The 17065-nt window shown below is 34.5% G+C and overlaps 1 long non-coding RNA gene across 1 annotated transcript; it reads left to right on the plus strand.

Moving 5' to 3' along the window:
- The first annotated feature begins 10462 nt into the window (after positions 1-10462).
- On the plus strand, positions 10463-15082 carry LOC106786839. Its single transcript, XR_001381700.1, has 3 exons — positions 10463-11231; positions 13359-13662; positions 14601-15082. It is a non-coding gene; the product is annotated as an uncharacterized LOC106786839 (long non-coding RNA).
- Positions 15083-17065: the final 1983 nt, after the last annotated feature.

A 17065-nucleotide genomic window follows, 5' to 3' on the forward strand; every position in this document is an offset into this window, starting at 1 on the left:
ATTGTCGGTAAGTCGTATTACCGACCGAGATCTGATGGTAACTTACCATCGGAATTACCGACATTAAAAAAAATCGCAAAAATAAAGCAAGCAATTATGGGTTTTAAATAAACAATCAGTGAGCAATTGAGAGCAATTAATTTTTTTTTTCTGCGGTGAAAATTTTTTTTGTCGGTATGATAAAGGTAGAGCACTTCTATTACCATTTTCGTCGTAGCCATGTTACTAGAAATTCAATATTTTTGAAACTTTCTTATTTCCTAGTAACTTTTAGTAACTAGCAGTATACAAATAGTGAATGTGTTATTAACTTCTATATACATTTAAAAACAAATAACAATTAAAAATTTAATATATATATTTTGTTTTAATATTTTTACAGATCCATGCGCTACTATAGTGGCTCACTCGATTTGCTTATTTATTACTCAATATTTTAATTAAATAATCGTCTACATAGTCATTCATATTTAAGTGAAATGTAAAGTTTAAGTATGTACAATATATTTCTAAGAGAAATTTTAATTTAATCATTTAGGAATCTCTACGTGAAACATATGAACTTTTTTTTGTATACGGCTGATAATGTTAAAACATTTAAATAGTAAAGTACTGCTTTCATATACTCTCTTAGTTGCCAAAAATTAGATAGTAGCTTCTCTACTATTACCGATTAGAAAACAGGAATCTATTATTATCGATTTCTACATAATCATTTGATCGCGTAACGCAATATGGCAGCACCTCATAGAAATATTTATCCAAATGAATTTAATTATTCCCCTATGCTAGTAAATAATTGATTGACCTTTAATCATGATAAAAAAATATTTAAAGAAATTTTACAAGCGTGCAATTATTTATTGGTGGCTGCCATGTATAGCACGTATTTATTTAAAAAAAAAAGAAAGAAAAAGATAAAAAATTTGTCCAACATTTGTACTTCGAGTGGTGCATGAATTTCTTTAATCGAAATAAAAAAAGCTTTAAATAACCGAATAAAAGCACGGAAATGGTATATGAAATTATCATGAAGGACAATTCGACCTAATTAACAGTATCCTTCGTGACGTATTAAAGTTGATTAAGAATAAAAAAAAACCAACGAATTTTTCATATGATTTTGATCGTACCTCTCAAAAAATTAAAAGAAAAAAAAATAATCTCAATAGACAAATATATATATATCGTAATAAATTTATTATAATATAACAGTATGCTAGTAAGAAAGATGCCGATGTTCAATGAAAATTCATTAACTTGTGATTTCGACCGAGACGAGTGGTAAAACGCACGCAGGTGTTTCATCGGAGCGTTGCCCTGAATTTCCTTTTAATGTATTTGCACGTAATACTTTTAACACACATACGTGCATAGAGAAACATACTATCGAAAAAAACAAATCAAACAAAATTGTTTAACACTAATCCGAATAATTCTTCTTCTTCGTCTCCTATATTCTTCCATATCCTGTATCATATTAAACTATATTAAAATTTTTCGAAAAAAAAAAACAAAAAGAAAAAAAGGTTAAGAATAATAGGGAAAAATATAAAATCGAATGCGTTGTAAGAATAAAACGCAAATAAAATGCAAGAGACTCTCTCTTTCTCACTCACTCTCTCTCTCTCTTTAAGACATAAAAAGAAAGAAAAAAATCCAAGAAAAATAATCGAAAGGAAATGACTTGGTTCACGAGTACGAGTACGAGTGTTAGACGCGTTATCGTACATCCAAAAGAAAAATGAACATTGATAAGAGCACACGTGTTCAAAAGACGAAACGATCATTGGGCTGGGTTGCAGTGGGGTGGAGTGGGGTGCAGTGGGATTTGATGGGACTCACGAAGCGGCATATAAGGCCACGGGAAGGGGAGGAGAGGGGGGGGAGGGTCTAACATAATCGGCAACGTATGCGAGTACCTACACACACACATACAAACATATACAGAATGATACGCAAAGAGATAGGTTCTTAGAGGTGTGCCAAGAATATGTACGCACGAAATACAACGATGAACAAAACAAGTACACGAGTCATGCAATCTCACACACACACTCTCTCTCTTTCTCACACACACACTCTTATCTACTACTACGCAACACACGAACGATTATCGTAGCGAAATCAACGGGTCCACCAATTTCCCCCTTTTGTTTTTGACGTCGATGATGTGAACCACCATCACCACCCTCTTCCTCCTCTTCCTCCTCATCTTCCTCCCCCTCGTACGCAGCTGTGCGACACTCGAGGAAAATAGTACCGTTAACGATCATCCAGCTGCTGCTGTTACTGCTGCTGTTACTGCTGCTGTTGCTGTTGCTGTTTGTGTTACATCTACCAAGAATACATTTTTTTGTTTTCATTTTATTCTCTCCCATTGATTCCGTTAAGAGGAAATGACACTTCAACGGAGATTTATATATGAATAATCTATGCCCCCCTTCCACCCTTCGACCCTCCTCCTTCCAGCCCCCAACCCCACCGAGTCCTCGTTGTAATCGAACGTGAATGCACTCTGACACGGATTATGTCGAAGCGTAAATTTTCTTCTCTCAGGCCCCATTCTATCATCTAGTTTGTAAACTAAAGTAGAAATTAGCAAAGATATAGAACTAGATACCGTATTGCGTGGTGGAAAATAGTAATTATGGTAGAATAGTAATAGAATGTTACACGCAAACACACACGACCAACTAGATATATTTTTCAATATTTAAATACAATAAATTGATTGTCTGTGTGTGTGTCGTTGCAATTGTACGTATCGTTTAACGTTTATAAATGATATAAAAATTGTATAATAAATATCTACGTAATTTAGTATTGTAAATTTGTAATTTTTTAAATGTAATTGTATGAAACGTTTATTTTGAAAGTGGTGCAGTAAATCAATTTTGTATTGTTTCGAGAAAATTGAAGGTTTGTATATTGGTTAATTTAAAAATATTTATTAATTATATCAAGTTCTATTAATTGATCAATAATGTAATTTAATTATATACATTACTTTTAGAATAATTTAACTAAAATAATATATATTTATAAGAGTTGCAAATGTACTTATACAATTTTCAAAAGAAACGGTCATATATCGTATTATTTTTTTTGCGATTGAAATTTAACAATGAAAAATCTAACACTAAGTATAAATACAAACCACCACCACCACCACCACAATGTTACTTTATTATGTTTAATGAGAAATATTGTATGAGAATACAATTCTTAAGAATTATCATTGATATGCAAACTCTGCAACAAGCAAGCAAGCAACCAAGCAAACGGTTTGCGTGTTTCCTCGAGATAAGCGTTATCACATTGGCCTACCTACATGCACTTATGTTCCGATCATTTACCGACAACCTATCGACTTCCTTTGTCAAGTTAATTACGCTAATTGAGTCTCGCCTATAAACGATTACTTGCGTTATTTTTTTTAAATTGATCGAAGGTTGAATTACTTATCCCACTGTGTAAAATTCCACACACACACACACATATATATATATATTTTTCTATACATATTTCATTTAAAAAAATGTGCACAGAAAAAGGAAAGAAAAAATGTGTATTAAAAAAAAAATTAATTAGCAAATCTTTTTGAAGTAAGTAAGTACGTATTTTTTTATTCATTGAAATAAAAATGATAAATCTTCGATATTTGCAGTTGTCGTGAAAAAAAAAAAAAAAACAAAAAAGAAAAAAAATGAAATTTCAATGGGAAACTGATGCGTCCCTGGCGTGGCGCTTAATGCCCGAAAGGATTTGAAATAAGAGATTTAATAAGATCTTTCGCCTTTTTCGATTTCACAGTCGTAAACTTAACGAACAGGCTTCTCCGACTTTTTATTCTTTTCTTTTTTTTTTTCTGTAACATTACATAACTTCCTACGCGAAGAGAGAGACCTTTGGAGTTTCCGAGGAGAAATCGGAGTCTTCTGTGTCATACGTGTGCGTTGTGGAAAAAAAAAAGAAAAAAAGGATTGCGTAACCTCGTGAATATTTAAAAAAAAACTAACTTGATATATTCTCCCTCTCACACACGACACACTGATTTTTTAAAGTTATTATTAATATAATTAATACTTTATTTATACTTATATAATTACTGTATAATTTTTTAAAAATGTTATAACACTTTGCAATCGAAGTATTTGTCACAGATACTGTCAAAAGTTTGGCATTGTACTCGAATTTGTTGCCCTTTCATGCACATCAATAATATACTGCACTGAAAATCAACCCCAATTGTGTTCATAATTATGCAAGTAATTTAAATCAAAATTTAAACGAAAAATAAATTTATCAGTTAATAAAATAATAATTATTACTAAAAATCATATAGAATTATTAACCTATATATAAACGTTGCTGAAAATAAAATATTAAATAATATATTGATCTCTAAATAAAATCAAATCAAATCAAAACCCTTTCAAACACTTTATCCATACAATATTATTTTAAAAAACAGAATATATTGAAACAATTTAATTGGAACTTATTACAAAAAATCATATTAAAAATATATATTAACGTAAAACATTATTGTTAAATGAATAAATGAATGAATTAATAGAAAAAGTAATAAGGAATGCAGTGAACGGAGAGTTAAAATCGAAATAAATGCGGCCCTGATTGTTGGGTTCGCAGTGATGGCTCGCAGCCTCGACTCTCTCAGAGGCCGAGCCGAGTGCAGGTGCGCGCCCGCCAGTCTGTCGCCAGGCTCCCCCCTTCCCCCCTTCACTCCTCCTCCTTCTTAGACCCCCTTCTCCATCCCCCTTCCCACTCCCCCTTTAAGAAAGAGAGAAAGAAAGATCGTGGACCCCTCCAACAACCACCACCACCACTACCACCATTACCATCACCATCACCATTACCATCACCATCACCATCACCATCGTCATCATCGTCATCATCGTCGTCGTGATCAGGAAGAAGCAAGGTGAGACGAGTGAACGTGGTATAGTCTCCTCTCTCTCTCTCTCTCTCTCTCTTTCCTTTCCTTTCCTTTTATTTTTCTTTCTTTTTCTTCTTCCTTTCAAGACCACTTTGTCCAACATCCAGCTTCTCTTTCTCTCTCATTCAACAGGTAGTACACACGGACAACAACGTAAGCAACCAACTGACTGTTATGTGTGAAATGAAAGCGCGCCTACGCCTACTACTACTACAATAAAAAAAATATCCGAGAATCTAAAACGTTTTTCTATTTCTTTTTCCTTTTTTTTTCTTTTCTTTTGCTATTATTGCTTTTCCTTATTTTATTTTATTTTTTTCATGCCCCGTCATGAAAGTCCGCAGAGGATGCTAAAAAAGGAAGGAAGGAGAACAGGCATGACGAAAGAAAGGATCGATCGGGAAAAAGCTATCGGAGTCTTTTTAAGGGATTCGCCTAACTGCGAATGGGCTTGGCAATCAATTCGATCGTATGTAGGTCTGTCTGTCTGTCTGTCTGTCCGTCCGTCCGTCCGTTTCTTTCTTTCTTTCTATTTCTTTTTCTGTGCATTGAATATTTTAAAGAATGAAACTTTTACACATTTTTCGGAATCTTTTCGGAATCTTTTCGGAATCTTTTCGGAATCTTTTCGGAATCTTTTCGGAATCTTTTCGAAATCTTTTCGAAATCTTTTCAGGACCAAGAACAAGCGAAATCAATTTATTATAATATTTGTATATTATATATTAATGTTAACGTTAATGTTTTAATGTTTTAATGTTAATTAAATGATGATGTTACGTGCTATATAACCATATTCCTCCCAACTCACTCTGTTTCCCTATTTTCTACTCGATTTCACTTCTCCTTTGTCGAATTTCTACGAACCAATCACTTTTTTACACGTTGCACGTTTTCAATTTATCGTTAACCTATAGAGTTTTTTTTTTATAAGGGATTCGTATCGGTTCGTCTCTGTGTGCAATGAATGTTTATTTACATTTGAGAAATTATTGGATTAATATTTTGTAGATTTTAATTAATTTTTTTTCTTTTTTTTTTTTTTGGACATTTTCACAAAAATTATTAGTTTTATCAAAATGATAATTGCAATGGATCGCGTTAAAAAAAAAAGAAGTAGATTTAATTTAAAGGTTTAAATCGAAGAAAATCATTTCCAATTAGAATATTGTAAGGAAAGGTATTCCAAAGATGTTGGGTGGTCTTTTAGGTTAAGAAAAAAATAAAAAGTACGTCCTAACACGTGAGAATTTCTATGTGATATAGAAAAAAGTACACGTATCTTTAGACTCTCTTTTAATATGTATCACGATAAACGATATTTTTTAAATACTTTAGTCAAATTTTCCAAATATAACATAGAATCATTTAAGTGTTTGCATAAAAAATATCAATACATTATTAATTGTTATTTCTTCTAATCTTATAATAAACTAATTATATATATCAAAGAAACTATACATCAATTTTTGAAATCATTGTCGACAAAAATTACTTCGCAATAAAAAACGGTCATATCTAATCGCAATGAAGTATCGAAAATTTAGATCAAACACTTAGAATCCGAATCAATAGAATCTATCTTGTAGATTATATCTTTGTAAAGGAAAATATTTTTCATTGGAAAAAGCAGCAGCAACAATAGCAGCAGCAGCAACAACTGCAATAGCAGGTGTTAGAGTGCATACAATTGAATTTTTATTCAATAGAATTCTTTCTTCTTCTTCTTCTTCTTCTTCTTCTTCTTCTTCTTCTTCTTTTCAGGTTTAATCGTAAAAGATCGAACGGGATTCTTTTCATAAAATTTTTCAAAATCGTACCTTGTGAAAATCGACTCTTATTGAACTTAAACAAATTGTCCTGGTAGAAAATACGTGACCAAAGAAGAAGAAGAAGAAGAAGAAGAAGAAGAAGAAGAAGAAGAAGAAGAACGGGCGGCCGCTTTTACAGTCGAACGCTCATTTCGGTCGATGAAACGGGTCGTCCTTCGAAGAGGTCAACCCATAAAGAAAGACTCGTTTGCTTTATACGTTAACAATGGTAGAAAACAATGAAGACATTCGCTAAAAACGTTATCGATCGATCGATCGTTCAACAATACTCTTTAGAATATTTTCTACAATCGATAATTATTATTATTGACGGCACCTTCTTTCTTCTTCAACGAGAACATTCACAAGACACACAAAATATTATTCAATTCAATTATTTATTTGTTTATGGGATATATATATATATTGTATGTTACCGTCAAAGAGTGCCGGAAATCAGTCATTGCTAGTAATTCCAAAAGAAGAATAACTTAAAAAATACAAAAAAATAATAAATAAAGATATATATGTGTGTAAAATAAATCATGTTTTCTAGGTGTTGCATTTCGAATGATTTAAACAAGGATTTATCGAATTCGTGTATTTTACCGTCAAAGAGAGCCGGAAATCAGTCATTGCTAGGTAATTCCAAAACACACCCAAAAGAAGTATAACTTCAAAAATACGAAAAAATAATAAATAAAGATATATATGTGTGTAAAATAAATCATGTTTTCTAGGTGTTGCATTTGGAATGATTTAAACAAGGATTTATCGAATTCGTGAACGTTTTACTCTCTGTCCAAAGTAATCTTAAACGAGCCCCATAAGTCGTCCGTCGTTGGTGATCACCAAAACAGTCGTCGTAACAGTCTTAGGGTGATATCACCGACGTACAGTTTAACCAATGCAAGTTCCCGATTCAGAGTACTCTCGACTACCTGCTTCGTACACCTGTACGAGAGCTCGGCTTTATCGCAATACACTCGAGTGCCACCTGTGCGACCGTCTCTTCTGTACAGGTGTCTTTTCAAGAGAATTTCATTAATTACAAAGGGAAAACCTCGAGTTCTCCAAGTAAAGAGAGAGAGACAGAGACAGAGAGAGAGAGAGAGAGAGAGAGAGAGAGAGAGAGAGAGGGAGAAAGAAATAGAAAGAAAGAATGAATTGAAAAGAGGGCGAAACAGCTGTTGTAATTCACGCGGGACACCTGGACAGATTCCCGGATTTTCTCGATGACCTCGACCCCGAAAGCTCGATCCGTATTTCCCATAACTTCCCCCTACCCTTCCCTTCCATAATCATCAAGCAGAAACAAGATAAAGCGTTATTATTAATGCTAATTAAAAACCCAAGTGTTCTTTTCTCGTTGATTGTTTCAACGAAATGATTCGATGACACAATAAACAAAGTATCATTAAATATGCGTGCATAATTATACACAAATATTGGTACTTGCGATATACAAAATCTGAATAGAATTGATTTTATTTAAGAAAACTGTCTTAAAAATTTCTTTATTCTTTTAAATGTATATTTAAATCATCTAAAACTGTAAAAGAGAATTCATTGCAAATTACGTGTCTCTATTATATATTATCATAATCAATAAATAAATATATATATATATATATGTATAGTGTACACCGTTTAAGAATAGTTGATGCTAACAATAATAACGCTTTGTCTTTCGAGACGGAAAGCTTGGAAATGCTTTAACGAGCACGAACGAAAATAACGGTAAACAGAAGTACTTCCAGGTGCTGTTATTCGCGACACCTGGACGAATACTTCGCTTGCTTTTCTCAGGGATCTCGATTCTGAAAAAGGTTCTTGTAGGGTTGGTTCCTAATACCCCTACCGAGTGCAGATGCAATTCATAGCTACCCTTGAATATACATATACGTTTTATGATGATCTAATAAACAACAACAACAACAACGTTCATTCGTTGCCTACGAATTTGTAACACGAATAATGGCATTCTACGTATACGTGTCATTATTATATTTTCTAAACAATTTAATACTGCAGTCGACATTTATTTTTTTGTGTGTGTTTTTTTTTTTTCTTTTCTTATCCAAATTTCGGCAATTCTCACGAAAATTGGGGTCCAATCCAATGAACGACAATCGTCTCCGATCTTAAGGAGAAATTCGAGCTACGTTTCGTGGTCGTACAACACAAAACAACAACAAGAACAACATGATGGGGTCCCATGTTCGCGATGCAACGAGGCAACAACGGAAAACAGGCTCCCACGAATCCCACGACGTTCCTTGGGCGAGAAAAAGAGAAAGAGGAGGAGATGCCGTGAAGGAAAGGCTGCGGGTTCGTTCGTTCGTTTTCTCGATGGGTCCTCTAGCGATGGGTATAAACAATAATCGAACGCGAACAAATCAAAATAACAAAATAACAATAGAATGCAATTTGAAAAGTATTAGGGAAAAGAAAAAACAAATAAAATTGAAATTCCATATCGTGGAATTCACATCATCGATGTGCGAACCAACCCCTCCCGCAGCCTATCCCAGACCACCCCAGGCCCCTCCCCAGCTTACACGTTATCGTTCGCTTTATCTATTATCTACAACTTTTGTTTGAAACTTTTTTCGATTAAATGCCTAGATTCTAAGATATGGCTTTTTTACCCTTTTTTACCCTTTTTCTCATTACCAGAAAATCTGATTGCAAAAAAAAATAGCACCATTCGATTCAGCGTCGTCGAATTACAATTATATCAAGTTTTAACAATGTAGCTAAATTTATCAAGTTCTCCTTTTGTTGCTTGGACTACTTCGGTAAATTCGTAGAATAAACCGAATGACAGATGATCGACCCTCTCGTACGGGCGCATGATCGTTTACACACACTCTCGTAAGTTCTCCGGTACGAGGTCCGGTACGGGCCGACTTATGAATGGTATCTGTACACGTTCCCACGTCACTGAATGAGTCTCGAGTCTCTCACGTCCGGCGAGATTATCGTGGTGTCTCGTGTTTCTTTCTCTCACCCCACATACACACACACACACCACACACACACATATTCTCCATCTTATCCTCTTAATACCGTGTACTATATAATATACTTTTTCTTCATGTCCTTCGTTTTATCTAAATACTTCATGAGAATAAAACAAAATTTGAGACAAGTATCGATCGATCGTTGCAACAATTTTTCTTTATTTATCATTTGCATTTCGAATAATTCATATAAAATCTATGGTATAATATTCTGAAGGAATGTTTGAAAACCACGAAGGTTATATACAAGGAGAACGATTGCAGTGTTATAAATATGGCTACAATATTCGCAATGAGATGATGATTTCAATTGCCACTAGAGAGCGCGTCGATTCGCATGGTCTGGTGGTTTTTTTTATTCTTAAAAACATCAAAGAGAATTATTTGTTTCATTTGTTTTTATTGAAGTTATATTTATGAAAGTGAAGTTAGATGCGACCGAAAAAGTCTACACCACGAAGTTGTTCGATATTTATAAAATGCGCGGGAAAATTGAAATTATTTTTAAGGTTATATTCGTTTTGTTACACTAAAGAAGAATAAAACTTCTTACATGTGTACATAAGTACCTTCACATTAGTTTTATTTATAAAATAATACATACTTAAATCTGAACTTAAGAAAATCAGCGCCGCCATCACCCTAATGGATAATTTAATCATTTTCAAGTAACACAAATTCGACGAAAACGCTTATATCGATCGTTCTAATTGTATAAAAGCTTAGTTTTTGAAACGATGATGACACGAACAATGAGAAATAAAGATGATCTTGTTAAAACAAAAATATAATGAAAGGAAATTTATTGAAATAAGGAATATAAACATGTGTCTTGTCAATTGACTTAACAAGTGATTGTTCGTAGCTTTCGCTACGTGATTGGATAGTGTTAGCTTAGATCTTAGTTTAGCATCGATGAACGAATGAACGAATGAACGAACGAACGGACACCTGCACGCCTTCGATCGTACGTAACATCAGGCCTACTCTGTGCATATCCTCTTACTGCCCCCTTGCTAGCTTGCTTGCTTTCTCGGGAGGCCGTCGATCCTCTTGCAGAGGGTCCGTCAGGAAGAGTACTTGTGTAAGAAGCAAAAAAAAAGAAAAAAGATAGAAAGTACAATCAAGAAAAGGAAGATAGAAGATAAAAAATCGGAGAAGGAGTCAAGGAAAGAGAACCGGCACCGAAATGGAGTATACCAGTATAGTCGAGAATAAAAGGGGGAGAGGGGGGACAGAAAGTAGAGAGAGAAAGAGAGATAGCGAATTATAACCAATGGTATAAATGCAAGCAGGATAAAGATAGAACTAAGCCCGACAAAGAAGAACAAGAACAAGAAGAAGACGAACGAACGAACGAAGGAACGAACTGCAGCAGGGCTCATTTTAGCGAATGAAAAAGAGAAGGAAGGAAGGAAGGAAGGAAGGAACGTAAGTTGGTTGTTGCAGTTAAGAGAGAGAAGGATAAAAACATGCATGAGTTTTAAGAGAAAGAGAGAAAGGAGATCGAGTTATGTCGGAGGCGCCGTGATTCAACCGAACGCGCAGGTGTGCCGTAGACTGGCCGGCGCCTCTCAGGAATGTGGGCAACCTCCCCACCCCTCCCCATCCCACCCCTTTGCCCTACCCCTACTCTTCTACTTCTACTTCCAACGCACACGCGCAAAAGTGCATTAGGTTTGCTCGCTTGCTTGCTTGCTTGCTTGCTTGCATGCACACCTACACATTTATACACACCTACACGCAAACAACACTAATAATACTAATACATATACACATAGACATACAACTACGTCACGTCCTCTCACGGCAATCAGTGCAGCTGGCCACCAACGCGTTCCCACGGGGCCAAACCAACCGGACCAGCAGCCACCTTCGTTGGTCGCCTTTGCGAACCCGCTTTCCCCTTCAACTTCTTTCTCTCGCCATCATCATCTCTCTCTCTCTCTCTCATTTTCTTTCTCTTTTCCTTTTTTTTCTCTTTTTTTTCTTTTCTTTCATTCTCTTCATCTTCGCGCGCTGAATTTTTACACGTATATTCTTATCGATCATCGTTTCTCGACATACTCTCTCTCTCTCTTGCTAACTTGCATTCAACATTTAAACCACGATGACCTTTTTTTTTTTCTGTTTGATAATTAATCAATTGAATTTATTTCTCATTATTTCTATTATACTATTAACTATTGCTCGAAATAAAATAGTAATGATAAGTGTATTCCAAAATATAAAAATATGATCAAAAGAAATCTTAAAATGCATAAAACATTTAGCATTCACGAAATACAATAAAGATCTTATGGGTATATAAGTAATATACATAGCCGGTAGTCAAGTAAGTACATTTTAAATCTTTTTTTTTTGTTTTTTTTTTTTTTTGGATTCCCCCTCCCCTTCACTCTCGTCGCTAAGCTTTACCTTTTTCGGGTTTCTACTCCTCCTCTTTTTTTTCGCTTGTTTTTTTCTTCTTCTTCCTGATTACTTTTTTTCTTACTTTTGTAAAGTTATTTTCTTTATTTCTCTCTACGGCCGGTTTACCTGTTAGCCTTGCGGCTATATTGGCAACGTACACACGTGAAACCCACCACCAACCAACCAACCAACCAACCCACCAACCAACCTGGTCATCTCAGGTTGGTTGGCTGGTTGGTTGGCTCTTACTTCTCGTAAAATTTGTCGCCATGAGTTTTTCTTCATGGGGAGGATAGAAAACTTTCACGCAACGATGATGTGATTTGATTCGAATAAAAACACGAATTTAATCGACTTATTATTATTATTATTATTATTATTACACTTAAACTAACGGACTCTGGGGTAGGGGTAGGAGTACCGGGGGAGGTTGAGCTTTTTTTTTCTCGGATAGAAAACAGACTGACGAGAAGTTAAGTCAAAGAATTAAACAAAGGTGGTCCTTGTTTTACGTTTTCTTATCGATGATCTGACGTAGAGAAGAGTGGCTGGCGTCAAGTGGTTTTTTTTTTCTCCTTTTTTCTTTTTTTTACGTATGCCTGTGGCCTAACTTTTACGTATAATGCATTAAATTTTTTCGTAATTTTATCGTGATATTTATTATAACACTGATAGGAACGGGGGGTAGGGATGGGGAGGGTTATTATTATATTCCGTTTGTAAATTATGACGACAACGGGGTTAAAAGGGTATCATTTTTATGTTTCATCGATAAAAAGAAATTTCTTAACATATTTCTCTTTTCAAATGGTATTTTAACTAACGAGAAAACGTGCTGGCTTTGCTCTGTTCTCACAGATGAATAATCATCGTTGTATTGATGCAATGCATACCCCTTTTACCCACCCTCCCACTCTTTTCAGGGAACAGTTCTCTTCTTTTTCTTTTTTTTTTTTTCTACTTCTTTTAATCACTTCCCCCCCCCCACCCCCCTCCGTGTCTTAATGATCTTCTCTCGTGCGAATGAAAAATATAATAGAAAACATTGTATTATTGTAATGTGTGTTCTGTATAATAAAATTGTAAAATATCGAAACTTGTTACTCGTCTCACGCAGCAGTAGCACATTTTTTATGTTTTCTTTAGAAAGAACAATTTTTTCGACGAATGCATCACAACCATCATCGCCGGAATGCGTGCCCTCCTCTACCCCCACCACCCTGCAACACACTGACGTAGTTATACCTATACAACACACACATATATTCAACTTTTATGGTTACTTCGATGTTCCTCCATATTTCTGGGTTAAAACCACAGCCATTGTGCATGGCCGTGAGACAGCAAGGAAAGAAAGGTGATTGGTAAAAAAATATTCCAAGAAGGAAGAAAGGAAGGAAGGAAGGAACACGTGAAAATAAATTACAATTCGAGTATGGTGTCTCAAATGGTAAGAAAAGTATTTTGGAATACCTGAGAAAAATGTCTGAAAACATTTCTGATGAATATACCTGCGGAATGAATGCTACTGCTTTCAACAAAAAAAAAACAGGAATTCACTGAAACGTGAATTAACCCTAGAACTACAAACTTATTTTTTTAACCCCTAAAATACAAACTGGTGTATGTATTTACCCCAAAGTGTTCTTTTTAAAATCCTAAAAACTGTTCTGATTGTAATAATCAGACTTTTAAGTATACGAATTTTTCTGTTTTTTTCATTTTTCATGCCAAAGAGAATGGTGAGGAAAGCAAATTCAATTTGACTAAAGTTCAATTGATGAAAAATCGATTGCAATTAATTAAAGTACCGAAAAACGATGAAATCTTCATTTAATTTAAGTTTACCTGGGATAGATATCTACCCCAGTTAATAGTTCTAGGGTTAATTAATATCCACAGTTCGGGAACGTAAAAAAAGCACACGTAAAATGGATAGGTAAAAATCATCCGCATAAATCACAAATAAATAAAATAAAATAATATCTATAAGAAATATATAATCCGTTGCTAAACTTTAACGTTGTGTTAGATAATCTTTAAAAAATAATACAAAGTTAACACTTCGACCTGAAACAAGGAATTTCCGGTAGAAAAGAAAGAAAAGAAAGAGAAGTGAGAATCTTGAAAAAGCAAGATAGACAGGAACACGATACTAGTCTCTTCTCTCGTTATCTTTTATTATTCGAGTAAACAGGATACCTACTACGTTGCGTATCTAATTTCGAATAAAATAAAAGGGGACAAAAAGAAACGGAAAAAACTACACACACACACACACAGATTTTTGTTATATCTCACACAGTAGTAGTATAATATAATATAATAATGAAAAATAAAAGAAAAAGAAAAATAAAAGTTTCTATTTCCAATATAATTTTGTTCTAGATTCCCTGTTGAATATTAGTCCTAGACAACGATGATGAAGAAAATGGGGTCAAGATACTAGTGTATCTAGTTGCGTTAATGACGATTCGTATCGTATGTTACCCACTAACATAAAAACTAAAATGTCTGGTGCATTTCGGTGCATTTGAACGTCTCTCTGCCATGAAACTCACTCACTCACTCACGCATTCACGCACGCACGTACTTTCGAGGACTCGGATATTTTAAAAACGAATGACGACGATGACGACGACGACGATGATGACGATGAAGAAGAAGAAGAAGAAGAAGACACGAGGTGTGGTAGTGGTGTAGTATTTTCGCGGCCCGTTTGAACAGCTGCGCAAATAAGCAAGCAAGCAAGCAAGCAAACGAATATGTTCACGTTAGTTTTTAGGCACTGATTCTTGTCTCCTAACATTTATGAATATTTTTTGTATAATAAAATGTGGCATTTTAAATGCAACGATAAGAAAATGATAATGAGAATTAATAAAAAATTGATAAACCCTGATTGTTTGCTAAAAAACTCATTTACAATTAACGTGTCGCGTTATTTTTCTTCGCAATGAATAAAACGAGAGAGAAAAATAAGAAAGAAAGAAACAGTGAGTGGTGAATTCGTGGTAAAGCAGAGCTGTATTATATATATATATATATATATATATAGTTATAGCAAGTAGTATATATATATATATACATATATATAGTTATAGTGTGGCCCTGATACGATGTTACAGTCTGTAGGCAGTCAGGAATCGGGAGGGTCACCCCACAGCTAACACGTGCAAGGCGCACGTGCACTCCGAAAGACCACTCTAGCTAGCTGCTAGCCTCTGGCTCACAATCATCGGATGCCAAGATACACTCCACGGAATAATTTTCGAAGGGGCACTCCCATGCTTTCTTTCTTCGTGTGCTGAACAACTAAAAAGGGGGGAAAAAAGAAAAAAAAAAAAAAAGAAAGAAAGAAAGAAATAAAGGAAATATAAAAGTACACGCACTAGGTATTATACAGACAAAAAAATTTCAATCCTAGTTTTAATAATACGTTCATCATTTTATAATAATTATTTAAATTAAAAAAACACGATAATTTATTAAGTAAACGCGTTCCAATCCCTCCCATCATACGTGGAAAAGATATTTTCTTATGTACATACATACACACATATTTAAACTCACGAGCACGTTTATCTTCCAACGGTGTTCGTGTTTTAAAGGAAGAGACATGTTGTACCTGACTGACTGACTGACTCTATGCGTTAAGGTTTGCATCTTAAATATTGTTGTTGTCCACTGTTACCTTATGACCCACCTCCCCCATGAGTTGAATATAATATAAATTACAATATGAATTTGAATTCGTGATTTACTCTTAAACAATGCAATTGAATGTGTTGAAAATTGATCAATCAATGGATATATAGGAAAAATTTGAAAAACATGAGTTGAGTATAGTTACTTTATGCACTAAGGTTTGCATCTTAAATATTGTTGTTGTCCACTGTGTTACCTTATGACCCACCTCCCCCATGAATTGAATATAATATAAATTACAATATGAATTTGAATTCATGATTTATTGTTAGACAATGCAATTGGATGTGTTGAAAATTGATCAATCAATTGATATATAAGAAAAATTAGAAAGAAATAAGTTGAGTATAGTTACACTGCGTTGGCATTGGTGACTTTAGCAGGAAAATTTATTCGTACGAGTGTACACGCGAGGCAAATACCTACGCAAACTATCGTTGAAGTGGTAATAGTAGTATTAGTATTAGTAGTAGTAGTAATACCGATGAGGATGAGGATGACGACGATGACGACGACGACGACGACGACGAACACGATGCGGCAGGAAACACACGATTACCATGGACTCATGCTTTGGGGTCGTTCGTTGCATGGTGTAATGTGCAACTCGTCGGGCAGCTGTGGAAGAAGAAGAAGAAGAAGAAGAAGAAGAAGAAGAAGAAGAAGAAGATCAGAGAAACTCGATTGAGTTTCACCACTCGCAATCTCAAAAAGGGAGGTGAGAGGAACGCGACCAACATCCTCATCCTCATCCTCGTCTGCTAATTATAGGCAGTCTACGTTCTTCGACAACTCGAGATTTCGCGCCTTTTCCCTTCTCTCAACCCTTCTTTTACATCCCCCCACCTCCTCGTTTTATCCTCCCTCTCTGTTTCTCCTCATTTTTCTATTTTTCTATACAAAATAATATAATATTTAATTCCGATATATGGATTGTTTATTTTGAAAGTGATGTAAATCTATTTAAAAACACAAAAATAAAATGTCACACGTAATTTATATTTTAATTGAATGTAAACTTTTTATTTAGTATTTAATTTCTTGAAAAATGTCAATGCTTTTTATTCAATTTAATATTAAGCCAGTAAAGGAAATTACGTAACCATTGATTATAGTTGAAAGTGGTGTAAATCTATTTAAAAACA

The sequence above is a fragment of the Polistes canadensis genome, unplaced genomic scaffold, assembly GCF_001313835.1.
Source record: "Polistes canadensis isolate GaletaPanama2010 unplaced genomic scaffold, ASM131383v1 scaffold_85, whole genome shotgun sequence".
NCBI lineage: Eukaryota > Metazoa > Arthropoda > Insecta > Hymenoptera > Vespidae > Polistes > Polistes canadensis.